The sequence below is a fragment of the Oncorhynchus nerka genome, linkage group LG10 (assembly GCF_034236695.1).
Source record: "Oncorhynchus nerka isolate Pitt River linkage group LG10, Oner_Uvic_2.0, whole genome shotgun sequence".
NCBI lineage: Eukaryota > Metazoa > Chordata > Actinopteri > Salmoniformes > Salmonidae > Oncorhynchus > Oncorhynchus nerka.
In genome coordinates, this window is record NC_088405.1 from 15081439 (window position 1) to 15092912 (window position 11474).

General features: G+C 38.0%; 1 long non-coding RNA gene across 1 annotated transcript; it reads left to right on the forward strand.

Moving 5' to 3' along the window:
- The first annotated feature begins 1328 nt into the window (after positions 1 to 1328).
- Positions 1329 to 11358, forward strand: LOC135573551 (uncharacterized). Its single transcript, XR_010464779.1, has 4 exons — positions 1329 to 1376; positions 7277 to 7312; positions 8649 to 8693; positions 11304 to 11358. It is a non-coding gene; the product is annotated as an uncharacterized LOC135573551 (long non-coding RNA).
- The last annotated feature ends 116 nt before the right edge of the window (positions 11359 to 11474 follow it).

The window sequence follows — 11474 nt, forward strand, 5'->3', positions numbered from 1 at the left end:
TGCTTCTATTAACCAATGAGGAGATGGGAGAGGAAGGACTTGCAGCGCGTTTCTGTGCCACAAATAGAAGCAACTTCTATTTTGAGCGCCTGGCAACGAGACGGTGGTTGGCGCGCGTGAGCAGTGTGGGTGCGATGGTTGAATAACATGTGTGTGTACATTTATTTGGCAACGCGAGCCGTGTGGCTCAGCATGTCAGATGTTGAACTTGAAGCTACCAAAAACACATGTTCACATAATTGCAGGTTTCTAGGCTGCAATTGTGGTACAAAATCATTGGAAAGCTCAGGACATAATTTTACAGCTTGAAAAGTCGACTTTCCGTTACTGTGGGAAGGCGTCCCAGATGGCAACCTATTCCCTATATAGTGCACTACTTTTGACCAGAGCCCAATGGGCACTATAAAGGGAAGAGGAAGCCATTCGGGATACACCTGTGACCTTTAACGATCCATACCTCGCTGGAGGACTGCTCCACAGGGGCTTTGTATCCCCACAGCAATGATTGGTCGATTCCGGGACTGACTCTCAAAATACATCCCAAATGGCAACCTATTCCCTACATAGTGCACTACTTTTGACCAGAGGCCTATGGTACTATTTACCCCCACTTTAATAGAGAATAGGTGCAATTTGGGGCATACAGGCAGAGGGCTAGTCTAGTGGAAGAGGGTCTAGTGACAGACAGGCACTCGTCTTTAGTTTCACCGAAAACACCCCTCCCCTCCTTTTCTCTCTTAAAAGGCTTCTTTAGTTTGACTTTGACAACCCAGTGCCGAGCCGAGTGCCCGAGCCGAGTGCCGAGCCGAGTGCCGAGCCGAGTGCCGAGCCGAGTGCCGGGCCGAGTGCCGGGCCGAGTGCCCGAGCCGAGTGCCGGGCAGTGCGGGCCGAGTGCCCGAGCCGAGTGCGGGCCGAGTGCCGAGCCGAGTGCCGAGCGAGTGCCGAGCCGAGTGCCGAGCCGAGTGCCGAGCCGAGTGCCGAGCCGAGTGCCGAGCCGAGTGCCCGAGCCGGTGCCGAGCCGAGTGCATTCAATAAGGGAGGTTAGGTGGTACATCTTACCTACCGAATAAGTGACAATGAAGAAGACAGCTCATTTTCTATCTTCTATCTTGTCTGTCCTTTCCATCCAGGAAATGACAGCTCATGAACTGAGACATCTGTCTGGCTCTGTAAGTAGAAACATCCTACGTAGTTACCTTTACCTTCTGTTCAGTCATAACGGCAGTCGTGCTCTGACTGCTAACTCAATCTTTGTGTTACCTTGATGAAAGTTATTTTATATCAAATTTTCCGCATTTCATAATGACCTTATTTCTATTTTATTTTAGGAGGCTGAATCAGGAGACAAGGGCCAGAAAGGAGAAATGGGTGATCCAGTAAGGATAGGATATGTACCAACCTGCTCACAGTGTTCATATGATTTGTCTATAATTAACAAGTGTAAAAGAAAACCGCTCCTCCTTGTCCATTTAATCCATTTCATTATTCATCCGCTAAACTGATCCTAGATCAGCACTCCTACCTGAGATGCTTCGTGAGTATGGGTCCAGATCAGAGGAAGAATAATATATTGATGTTCACGGCACCAAGAAACAGTTTGACTCTGTCAAATCAAATCAAATATTATTTGTCTCGTAATACAACAGACCTTACCGTGAAATGCTTTTACTATCAAGCCTTTAAACCAACAGTGCAGTTCAAGAAGAGTTAAGAAAATATTTACCAAATAAACTAAAGTGAAAAAATAATGGGAAAAAGAAAATGACATAACAATAGTGAGGCTAAATACAGTGGGGCAATGTAAATAGTCTGGGGGGGCAATGTAAATAGTCTGGGGGGGGGCAATGTAAATAGTCTGGGGGGCAATGTAAATAGTCTGGGGGGCAATGTAAATAGTCTGGGGGGGGGCAATGTAAATAGTCTGGGGGGCAATGTAAATAGTCTGGGGGGGCATTAGATTAAAAGCTCAGCAGTCTTATGGCTTGGCGGTAGAAACTGTTAAGGAGCCTTTTGGTCCTAGACTTCGGTGACTGGAGTCTTTGACAATTTTTTGTGCCTTGATGGCAGGGACTAAGCACGCAACCCTGAGGGGCCCAGCGTGCCAGATGTGTTGTTGCTTACCGTTACCACCTGGGGGCGGCCCGTCAGGAAGTCCATAATACCGTTGCCGAGGGAGGTGTTTAGTCCCACGGTCCTTAGCTTAATGATGACTATTGAGGACACTATGGTTTTGTGTGCACTATGTAGGGAATAGGCTGTCATTTAGGATACATCTAAACATATATGAAAGAGCTGTTGGCAAAGAATCTAATAATCAAATATAAAAAAAGGATACAAAGTTCAAGGAGGTCAATCTTTATCGTGCCACACATCAAAATTAGACTTCAACAATAGTTACAGGGTTTAGAATGATGTCATAGACTTCAACAATAGTTACAGGGTTTAGAATGAATGTCATAGACTTCAACAATAGATACATGGTTTAGAATGAATGTCATAGACTTCAACAATAGTTACATGGTTTAGAATGAATGTCATAGACTTCAACAATAGTTACAGGGTTTAGAATGAATGTCATAGACTTCAACAATAGATACAGTGTTTAGAATGAATGTCATAGACTTCAACAATAGCTACATGGTTTAGAATGAATGTCATAGACTTCAACAATAGTTACATGGTTTAGAATGAATGTCATAGACTTCAACAATAGTTACAGGGTTTAGAATGAATGTCATAGACTTCAACAATAGTTACAGGGTTTAGAATGAATGCCATTCAGAAACAATACTTCAACAATAGCTACATGGTTTAGAATGAATGCCATTCAGAAACAAGACTTCAACAATAGCTACATGGTTTAGAATGAATGCCATTCAGAAACAAGACTTCAACAATAGCTACATGGTTTGGAATGAATGCCATTCAGAAACAAGACTTCAACAATAGCTACATGGTTTAGAATGAATGCCATTCAGAAACAAGACTTCAACAATAGCTACATGGTTTGGAATGAATGACATTCAGAAACGAGACTTCAACAATAGCTACATGGTTTGGAATGAATGCCATACAGAAACAAGACTTCAACAATAGCTACATGGTTTAGAATGAATGTCATAGACTTCAACAATAGATACAGGGTTTAGAATTAATGTCATAGACTTCAGCAATAGTTACAGGGTTTAGAATGAATGTCATAGACTTCAACAATAGTTACATGGTTTAGAATGAATGTCATAGACTTCAACAATAGTTACATGGTTTAGAATGAATGTCATAGACTTCAACAATAGCTACATGGTTTTAGAATGAATGTCATAGACTTCAACAATAGTTACAGGGTTTAGAATGAATGACATAGACTTCAACAATAGTTACATGGTTTAGAATGAATGTCATAGACTTCAACAATAGATACAGGGTTTAGAATGAATGTCATAGACTTCAACAATAGTTACAGGGTTTAGAATGAATGTCATAGACTTCAACAATAGTTACATGGTTTAGAATGAATGTCATAGACTTCAACAATAGTTACATGGTTTAGAATGAATGTCATAGACTTCAACAATAGCTACATGGTTTAGAATGAATGTCATAGACTTCAACAATAGTTACAGGGTTTAGAATGAATGTCATAGACTTCAACAATAGTTACAGGGTTTAGAATGAATGACATAGACTTCAACAATAGTTACATGGTTTAGAATGAATGCCATAGACTTCAACAATAGTTACATGGTTTAGAATGAATGTCATAGACTTCAACAATAGCTACATGGTTTAGAATGAATGTCATAGACTTCAACAATAGTTACATGGTTTTAGAATGAATGTCATAGACTTCAACAATAGTTACAGGGTGTAGAATGAATGTCATAGACTTCAACAATAGTTACATGGTTTAGAATGAATGTCATAGACTTCAACAATAGTTACATGGTTTTAGAATGAATGTCATAGACTTCAACAATAGCTACATGGTTTAGAATGAATGTCATAGACTTCAACAATAGTTACAGGGTTTAGAATGAATGTCATAGATTTCAACAATAGTTACATGGTTTAGAATGAATGTCATAGACTTCAACAATAGTTACAGGGTTTAGAATGAATGTCATAGACTTCAACAATAGTTACATGGTTTAGAATGAATGTCATAGACTTCAACAATATTTACAGGGTTTAGAATGAATGTCATAGACTTCAACAATAGTTACATGGTTTAGAATGAATGTCATAGATTTCAACAAGAGCTACATGGTTTAGAATGAATGTCATAGACTTCAACAATAGTTACAGGGTTTAGAATTAATGTCATAGACTTCAACAATATTTACATGGTTTAGAATGAATGCCATAGACTTCAACAATAGTTACATGGTTTAGAATGAATGTCATAGACTTCAACAATAGCTACATGGTTTAGAATGAATGTCATAGACTTCAACAATAGTTACAGGGTTTAGAATGAATGTCATAGACTTCAACAATAGTTACATGGTTTAGAATGAATGTCATAGACTTCAACAATAGCTAAATGGTTTAGAATGAATGTCATAGACTTCAACAATAGATACCGGGTTTAGAATGAATGTCATAGACTTCAACAATAGTTACAGGGTTTAGAATGAATGTCATAGACTTCAACAATAGTTACAGGGTTTAGAATGAATGTCATAGACTTCAACAATAGATACAGGGTTTAGAATGAATGTCATAGACTTCAACAATAGTTACATGGTTTAGAATGAATGTCATAGACTTCAACAATAGTTACATGGTTTAGAATGAATGTCATAGACTTCAACAATAGTTACAGGGTGTAGAATGAATGTCATAGACTTCAACAATAGTTACAAGGTTTAGAATGAATGTCATAGACTTCAACAATAGATACAGTGTTTTAGAATTAATGTCATAGACTTCAACAATAGCTACATGGTTTAGAATGAATGTCATAGACTTCAACAATAGTTACAGGGTTTAGAATGAATGTCATAGACTTCAACAATAGATACAGGGTTTAGAATGAATGTCATAGACTTCAACAATAGTTACATGGTTTAGAATGAATGTCATAGACTTCAACAATAGTTACATGGTTTAGAATGAATGTCATAGACTTCAACAATAGTTACAGGGTGTAGAATGAATGTCATAGACTTCAACAATAGTTACAAGGTTTAGAATGAATGTCATAGACTTCAACAATAGATACAGTGTTTTAGAATTAATGTCATAGACTTCAACAATAGCTACATGGTTTAGAATGAATGTCATAGACTTCAACAATAGTTACAGGGTTTAGAATGAATGTCATAGACTTCAACAATAGTTACAGGGTTTAGAATGAATGACATAGACTTCAACAATAGTTACATGGTTTAGAATGAATGCCATAGACTTCAACAATAGTTACATGGTTTTAGAATGAATGTCATAGACTTCAACAATAGCTACATGGTTTAGAATGAATGTCATAGACTTCAACAATAGATACAGGGTTTAGAATGAATGTCATAGACTTCAACAATAGTTACATGGTTTAGAATGAATGTCATAGACTGCAACAATAGTTACAGGGTTTAGAATGAATGTCATAGACTTCAACAATAGTTACATGGTTTAGAATGAATGTCATAGACTTCAACAATAGATACAGTGTTTTAGAATGACTGTCATAGACTTCAACAATAGTTACAGGGTTTAGAATGAATGTCATAGACTTCAACAATAGTTACATGGTTTAGAATGAATGTCATAGACTTCAACAATAGTTACAGGGTTTAGAATGAATGTCATAGACTTCAACAATAGATACATGGTTTAGAATGAATGTCATAGACTTCAACAATAGATACAGTGTTTTAGAATTAATGTCATAGACTTCAACAATATTTACATGGTTTAGAATGAATGTCATAGACTCCAACAATAGTTACAGGGTTTAGAATGAATGTCATAGACTTCAACAATAGCTACATGGTTTAGAATGAATGTCATAGACTTCAACAATAGTTACAGGGTTTAGAATGAATGCCATTCAGAAACAAGACTTCAACAATAGCTACATGGTTTGGAATGAATGCCATTCAGAAACAAGACTTCAACAATAGCTACATGGTTTGGAATGAATGCCATTCAGAAACAAGACTTCAACAATAGCTACATGGTTTGGAATGAATGCCATTCAGAAACAAGACTTCAACAATAGCTACATGGTTTGGAATGAATGCCATTCAGAAACAAGACTTCAACAATAGCTACATGGTTTGGAATGAATGCCATTCAGAAACAAGACTTCAACAATAGCTACATGGTTTGGAATGAATGCCATTCAGAAACAAGACTTCAACAATAGCTACATGGTTTGGAATGAATGCCATTCAGAAACAAGACTTCAATAATAGCTACATGGTTTGGAATGAATGCCATTCAGAAACAAGACTTCAACAATAGCTACATGGTTTGGAATGAATGCCATTCAGAAACAAGACTTCAACAATAGCTACATGGTTTGGAATGAATGCCATTCAGAAACAAGACTTCAACAATAGCTACATGGTTTGGAATGAATGCCATTCAGAAACAGTGTAATAGCTTTTCAAAAGTGCGTCACCTGACTGAGTTGGGCCAACTATTGATTACTATTGTGCAGTGGTGGAACAAGGACCCCATTTTCATTCTTGAGTAAAAGTAAAGATGCCTTAATAGAATAAAAGTCACCCAGTAAAATACTACTTGAGTAAAAATCTAGAAGTATTTGGTTTTAAACATACTTAAGTATCAAAAGTAAAAGTATAAATAATTTCAAATCCCTTATGTTAAGCAAACCAGAGAGCACGATGTTCATGTTTTTATTTATTTACAATTAGCCAGGCTCACACTCCAACATTAAAACATAATTAGCAAACCATTTGTGTTGAATTATTCTGCCAGATCAGAGGCAGTACTGATGACCAGGGATGTTCTCTTGATAAGTAGTGAATTTGACCATTTTCCTGTCCTGCTAAGCATTCAAAATGTAACCTGTACTTTTGGGTGACATGGAAAATATATCAAGTAAAAAGTAAATAATTTTCTTTAGGAATATAGTGAAGTAAAAGTTGTCAAAAATATAAATAGTAAAGTACAGATGCCCCCAAAAGTACTTAAGTAGTAGTTTAAAGATTTTCTTAAGTACTTTACACCAGTGCTATTGTGTGTCTCTTGTGTAAAGACATTGGATTTACAGGATGAGGATAATGGTTTATGTGATCCTTTTCTTCAGGGACAAAGAGGACTCCAAGGACCACATGGTTTCAAGGTAACCAGTTCAGTCTAAGTTTTCAGATGAAGAACAAGCATTACATACACTTTAAAGGCCTCATCTACACTGATCTGAGTACTATATGACCTTTGACATTAGGTTTGGTTATCTACACTGATCTGAGTACTATATGACCTTTGACATTAGGTTTGGTTATCTACACTGATCTGAGTACTGTATAACCTTTGACATTGGGTTTGGTCATCTACACTGATCTGAGTACTATACGACCTTTGACATTAGGTTTGGTTATCTACACTGATCTGAGTACTATATGACATTTGACATTGGGTTTGGTTATCTACACTGATCTGAGTACTATATGACCTTTGACATTGGGTTTGGTCATCTACACTGATCTGAGTACTATACGACCTTTGACATTAGGTTTGGTTATCTACACTGATCTGAGTACTGTATAACCTTTGACATTGGGTTTGGTTATCTACACTGATCTGAGTACTATATGACCTTTGACATTGGGTTTGGTCATCTACACTGATCTGAGTACTATATGACCTTTGACATTGGGTTTGGTCATCTACACTGATCTGAGTACTGTATAACCTTTGACATTGGGTTTGGTTATCGACACTGATCTGAGTACTGTATAACCTTTGACATTATGTTTGGTTATCTACACTGATCTGAGTACTGTATAACCTTTGACATTGGGTTTGGTTATCTACACTGATCTGAGTACTATATGACCTTTGACATTGAGTTTGGTTATCTACACTGATCTGAGTACTGTATAACCTTTGACATTGGGTTTGGTTATCGACACTGATCGGAGTACTGTATAACCTTTGACATTGGGTTTGGTTATCGACACTGATCTGAGTACTGTCTAACCTTTGACATTGGGTTTGGTTATCTACACTGATCTGAGTACTATATGACCTTTGAAATTAGGTTTGGTCATCTACACTGATCTGAGTACTGTATAACCTTTGACATTGTATATTATTGTTAAGTACACAATGATAAACAATAACACATATACATATGATACTGTATTTGAGCAGCCTGGAATTGAATAGGAGCCCAGTACACAAAGAAATTATATTTGAGGAATAAAAAGTGATATGTATTACAGTGTGTTTCTAGACTAAATAGAAACTGGGAGTTCTATAAAGTCAGGTTGAATTGCTCTGTTTGGTAGGTTTTCTTTCTTGAAGCCAGACGCTAAATAGATTTTCTCAGGGTCTCACTTATTAATACATGTCCTGGTGTAATTATGGAGAAAAACAAATCTAACCTTAAATGGTCTCTCTCTCTCTTTTTCTTCTTTCCCTTCCCCCCTCTCCCTCCTTTCATTACTGATTTAAAGGGAAGCTTAGGACTACCAGGTCCAAAGGGAGAGCCCGGCCCAGAGGTAAACACCGAGATAATCAAACTATCACCAGAGAACAAACAGCCTCTATCACCAGAGAACAAAGAGTCTCTATCACCAGAGAACAAAGAGTCTTTATCACCAGAGAACAAAGAGTCTTTATCACCAGAGAACAAAGAGTCTTTATTCACCAGAGAACAAAGGTCTTTATCACCACAGAACAAATAGTCTTTATCACCAGAGAACAAATAGTCTCTATCACCAGAGAACAAACAGTCTCTATCACCAGAGAACAAAGAGTCTTTATCACCAGAGAACAAAGAGTCTCTATCACCAGAGAACAGAGTCTTTATCACCAGAGAACAAATAGTCTCTATCACCAGAGAACAAAGAGTCTTTATCACCAGAGAATAAATAGTCTCTATCACCAGAGAACAAACAGTCTCTATCACCAGAGAACAAATAGTCTTTATCACCAGAGAACAAAGAGTCTCTATCACCAGAGAACAAAGAGTCTCTATCACCAGAGAACAAAGAGTCTCTATCACCAGAGAACAAAGAGTCTCTATCACCAGAGAACAAAGAGTCTCTATCACCAGAGAACAAAGAGTCTTTATCACCAGAGAACAAAGAGTCTCTATCACCAGAGAACAAAGAGTCTCTATCACCAGAGAACAAAGAGTCTCTAACACCAGAGAACAAAGAGTCTCTAACACCAGAGAACAAAGAGTCTCTATCACCAGAGAACAAAGAGTCTCTAACACCAGAGAACAAAGAGTCTCTAACACCAGAGAACAAAGAGTCTCTATCACCAGAGAACAAAGAGTCTTTATCACCAGAGAACAAAGAGTCTCTATCACCAGAGAACAAAGAGTCTTTATCACCAGAGAACAAAGAGTCTTTATCACCAGAGAACAAAGAGTCTCTATCACCAGAGAACAAAGAGTCTCTATCACCAGAGAACAAAGAGTCTCTATCACCAGAGAACAAAGAGTCTTTATCACCAGAGAACAAAGAGTCTCTATCACCAGAGAACAAAGAGTCTCTATCACCAGAGAACAAAGAGTCTCTATCACCAGAGAACAGAGTCTTTATCACCAGAGAACAAAGAGTCTTTATCACCAGAGAACAGAGTCTCTATCACCAGAGAACAAAGAGTCTCTATCACCAGAGAACAGAGTCTCTATCACCAGAGAACAAAGAGTCTCTATCACCAGAGAACAAAGAGTCTCTATCACCAGAGAACAAAGAGTCTCTATCACCAGAGAACAAAGAGTCTCTATCACCAGAGAACAAAGAGTCTCTATCACCAGAGAACAAAGAGTCTCTATCACCAGAGAACAAAGAGTCTTTATCACCAGAGAACAAAGAGTCTCTATCACCCAACAACACAAGCTGTATGATCCTCTGCCATTGTACTTATTGGTACAATAGTATGAGACTGTTCGGATTGACACAGGAAACAGAATGTATTACATTGTGTACCAAGTACTCAGATACCCTAGATCACCTTTAGTGCACCTGTAGTTGGTTTAGGTTCTAGTTCAGGTTCCCTGAGCAGCTAGTGGTAATGCAACTCACCCCAGGAACTAGAACTAGGTCTATATGGCATGACAAGTGCTTAATTACCTCAGGTCAAAACACGTTTGAGCAATTTATATTGGTCTACAGAGAGAAATGACTATCTTAAACTCTATGGACTCTTGGAAGACTAGCCCTTGGGGATTAAAATCCTGATCAAATTCTTATCAACCAGTACGATTAATCAAACGTTTGAGGCTGGGCCACCTGTTGACTGTAAGTGGAAGTGGGTCGTTCAATGTAACTACTGTAGAACACTTGAATAGCTCCTGTTTTCCTCTACTGCCCTCTGTTACCTAATGGGGATGGTCAAGCTCCCAAACCAGACAGATTGCTGCAATTCTCACAGCAGGTCAAACACCAAAAGATTGCTGCAATCTTCTTTCTTCCCCTACAGTTTGTCCCCTACAGTCTGGTATTTGGGAAATGGTTCATTGGTCTTTTCAATTCTTGATATTTACCCATTTGATTCATGACAGATATAACTTCTAAATGTCTTTTGAGCTTGACACAACTGTCGAATCCCAGACTATAAATTTAAAATAAAATAAAACTGCAGGATGTCCTGAAGGCTATTCTACAAAGTAGGATCGAGCCAGTAAATATCCCCAAATAACCTTATTTTTTAAAAGAAAGGTAAGCTTGAAATGGGCTTGGTCTAATTGACTGAACAACCAAAAACACATATACGTTTATCTTTCTTAATGAACCAGAAAATCAAACAGTTATTTCTGGTTATTTATCAAAGTTAGCTGCTTAACTAATTAAAGCTACTTTGTAGTATATCCCTCTGGTGTCTAGTAGCTAGTTACAGTCTACACCGTTCCAACACCTCTGAGATGTCTTCTTCTTAGCATCCAACTTCCAACCTCTTTGGCGACCAGAAAGGCCTCCAGAACAACATGTCTTTACTTGGGTGTACAGTTGGCAGCTCAGTAATACAACTCTCTGAATCAGAGAGTGATTGCTGGGGCTGCCTGCAGTTAGCCAGACAGGAAGGTCGCCATGGGCCAGGCTGTGATTACTAGAAGAAGGATATTAGACTCTAACACTTCTCTGACTGTTTTCCAGGGTAAAGAAGGTCCTCGTGGACTCATCGGACTCCCAGGGATTGCAGGAGAGACGGTGAGTAAAAGACATGTTACTTAAAATACATGTGTTAAGTACCGTTTGAACCAGGGGTGTGGTCAATTCTATTTCAATTATGGAAGATATATTTAGTTCCTGAGTTGAAATGGAATT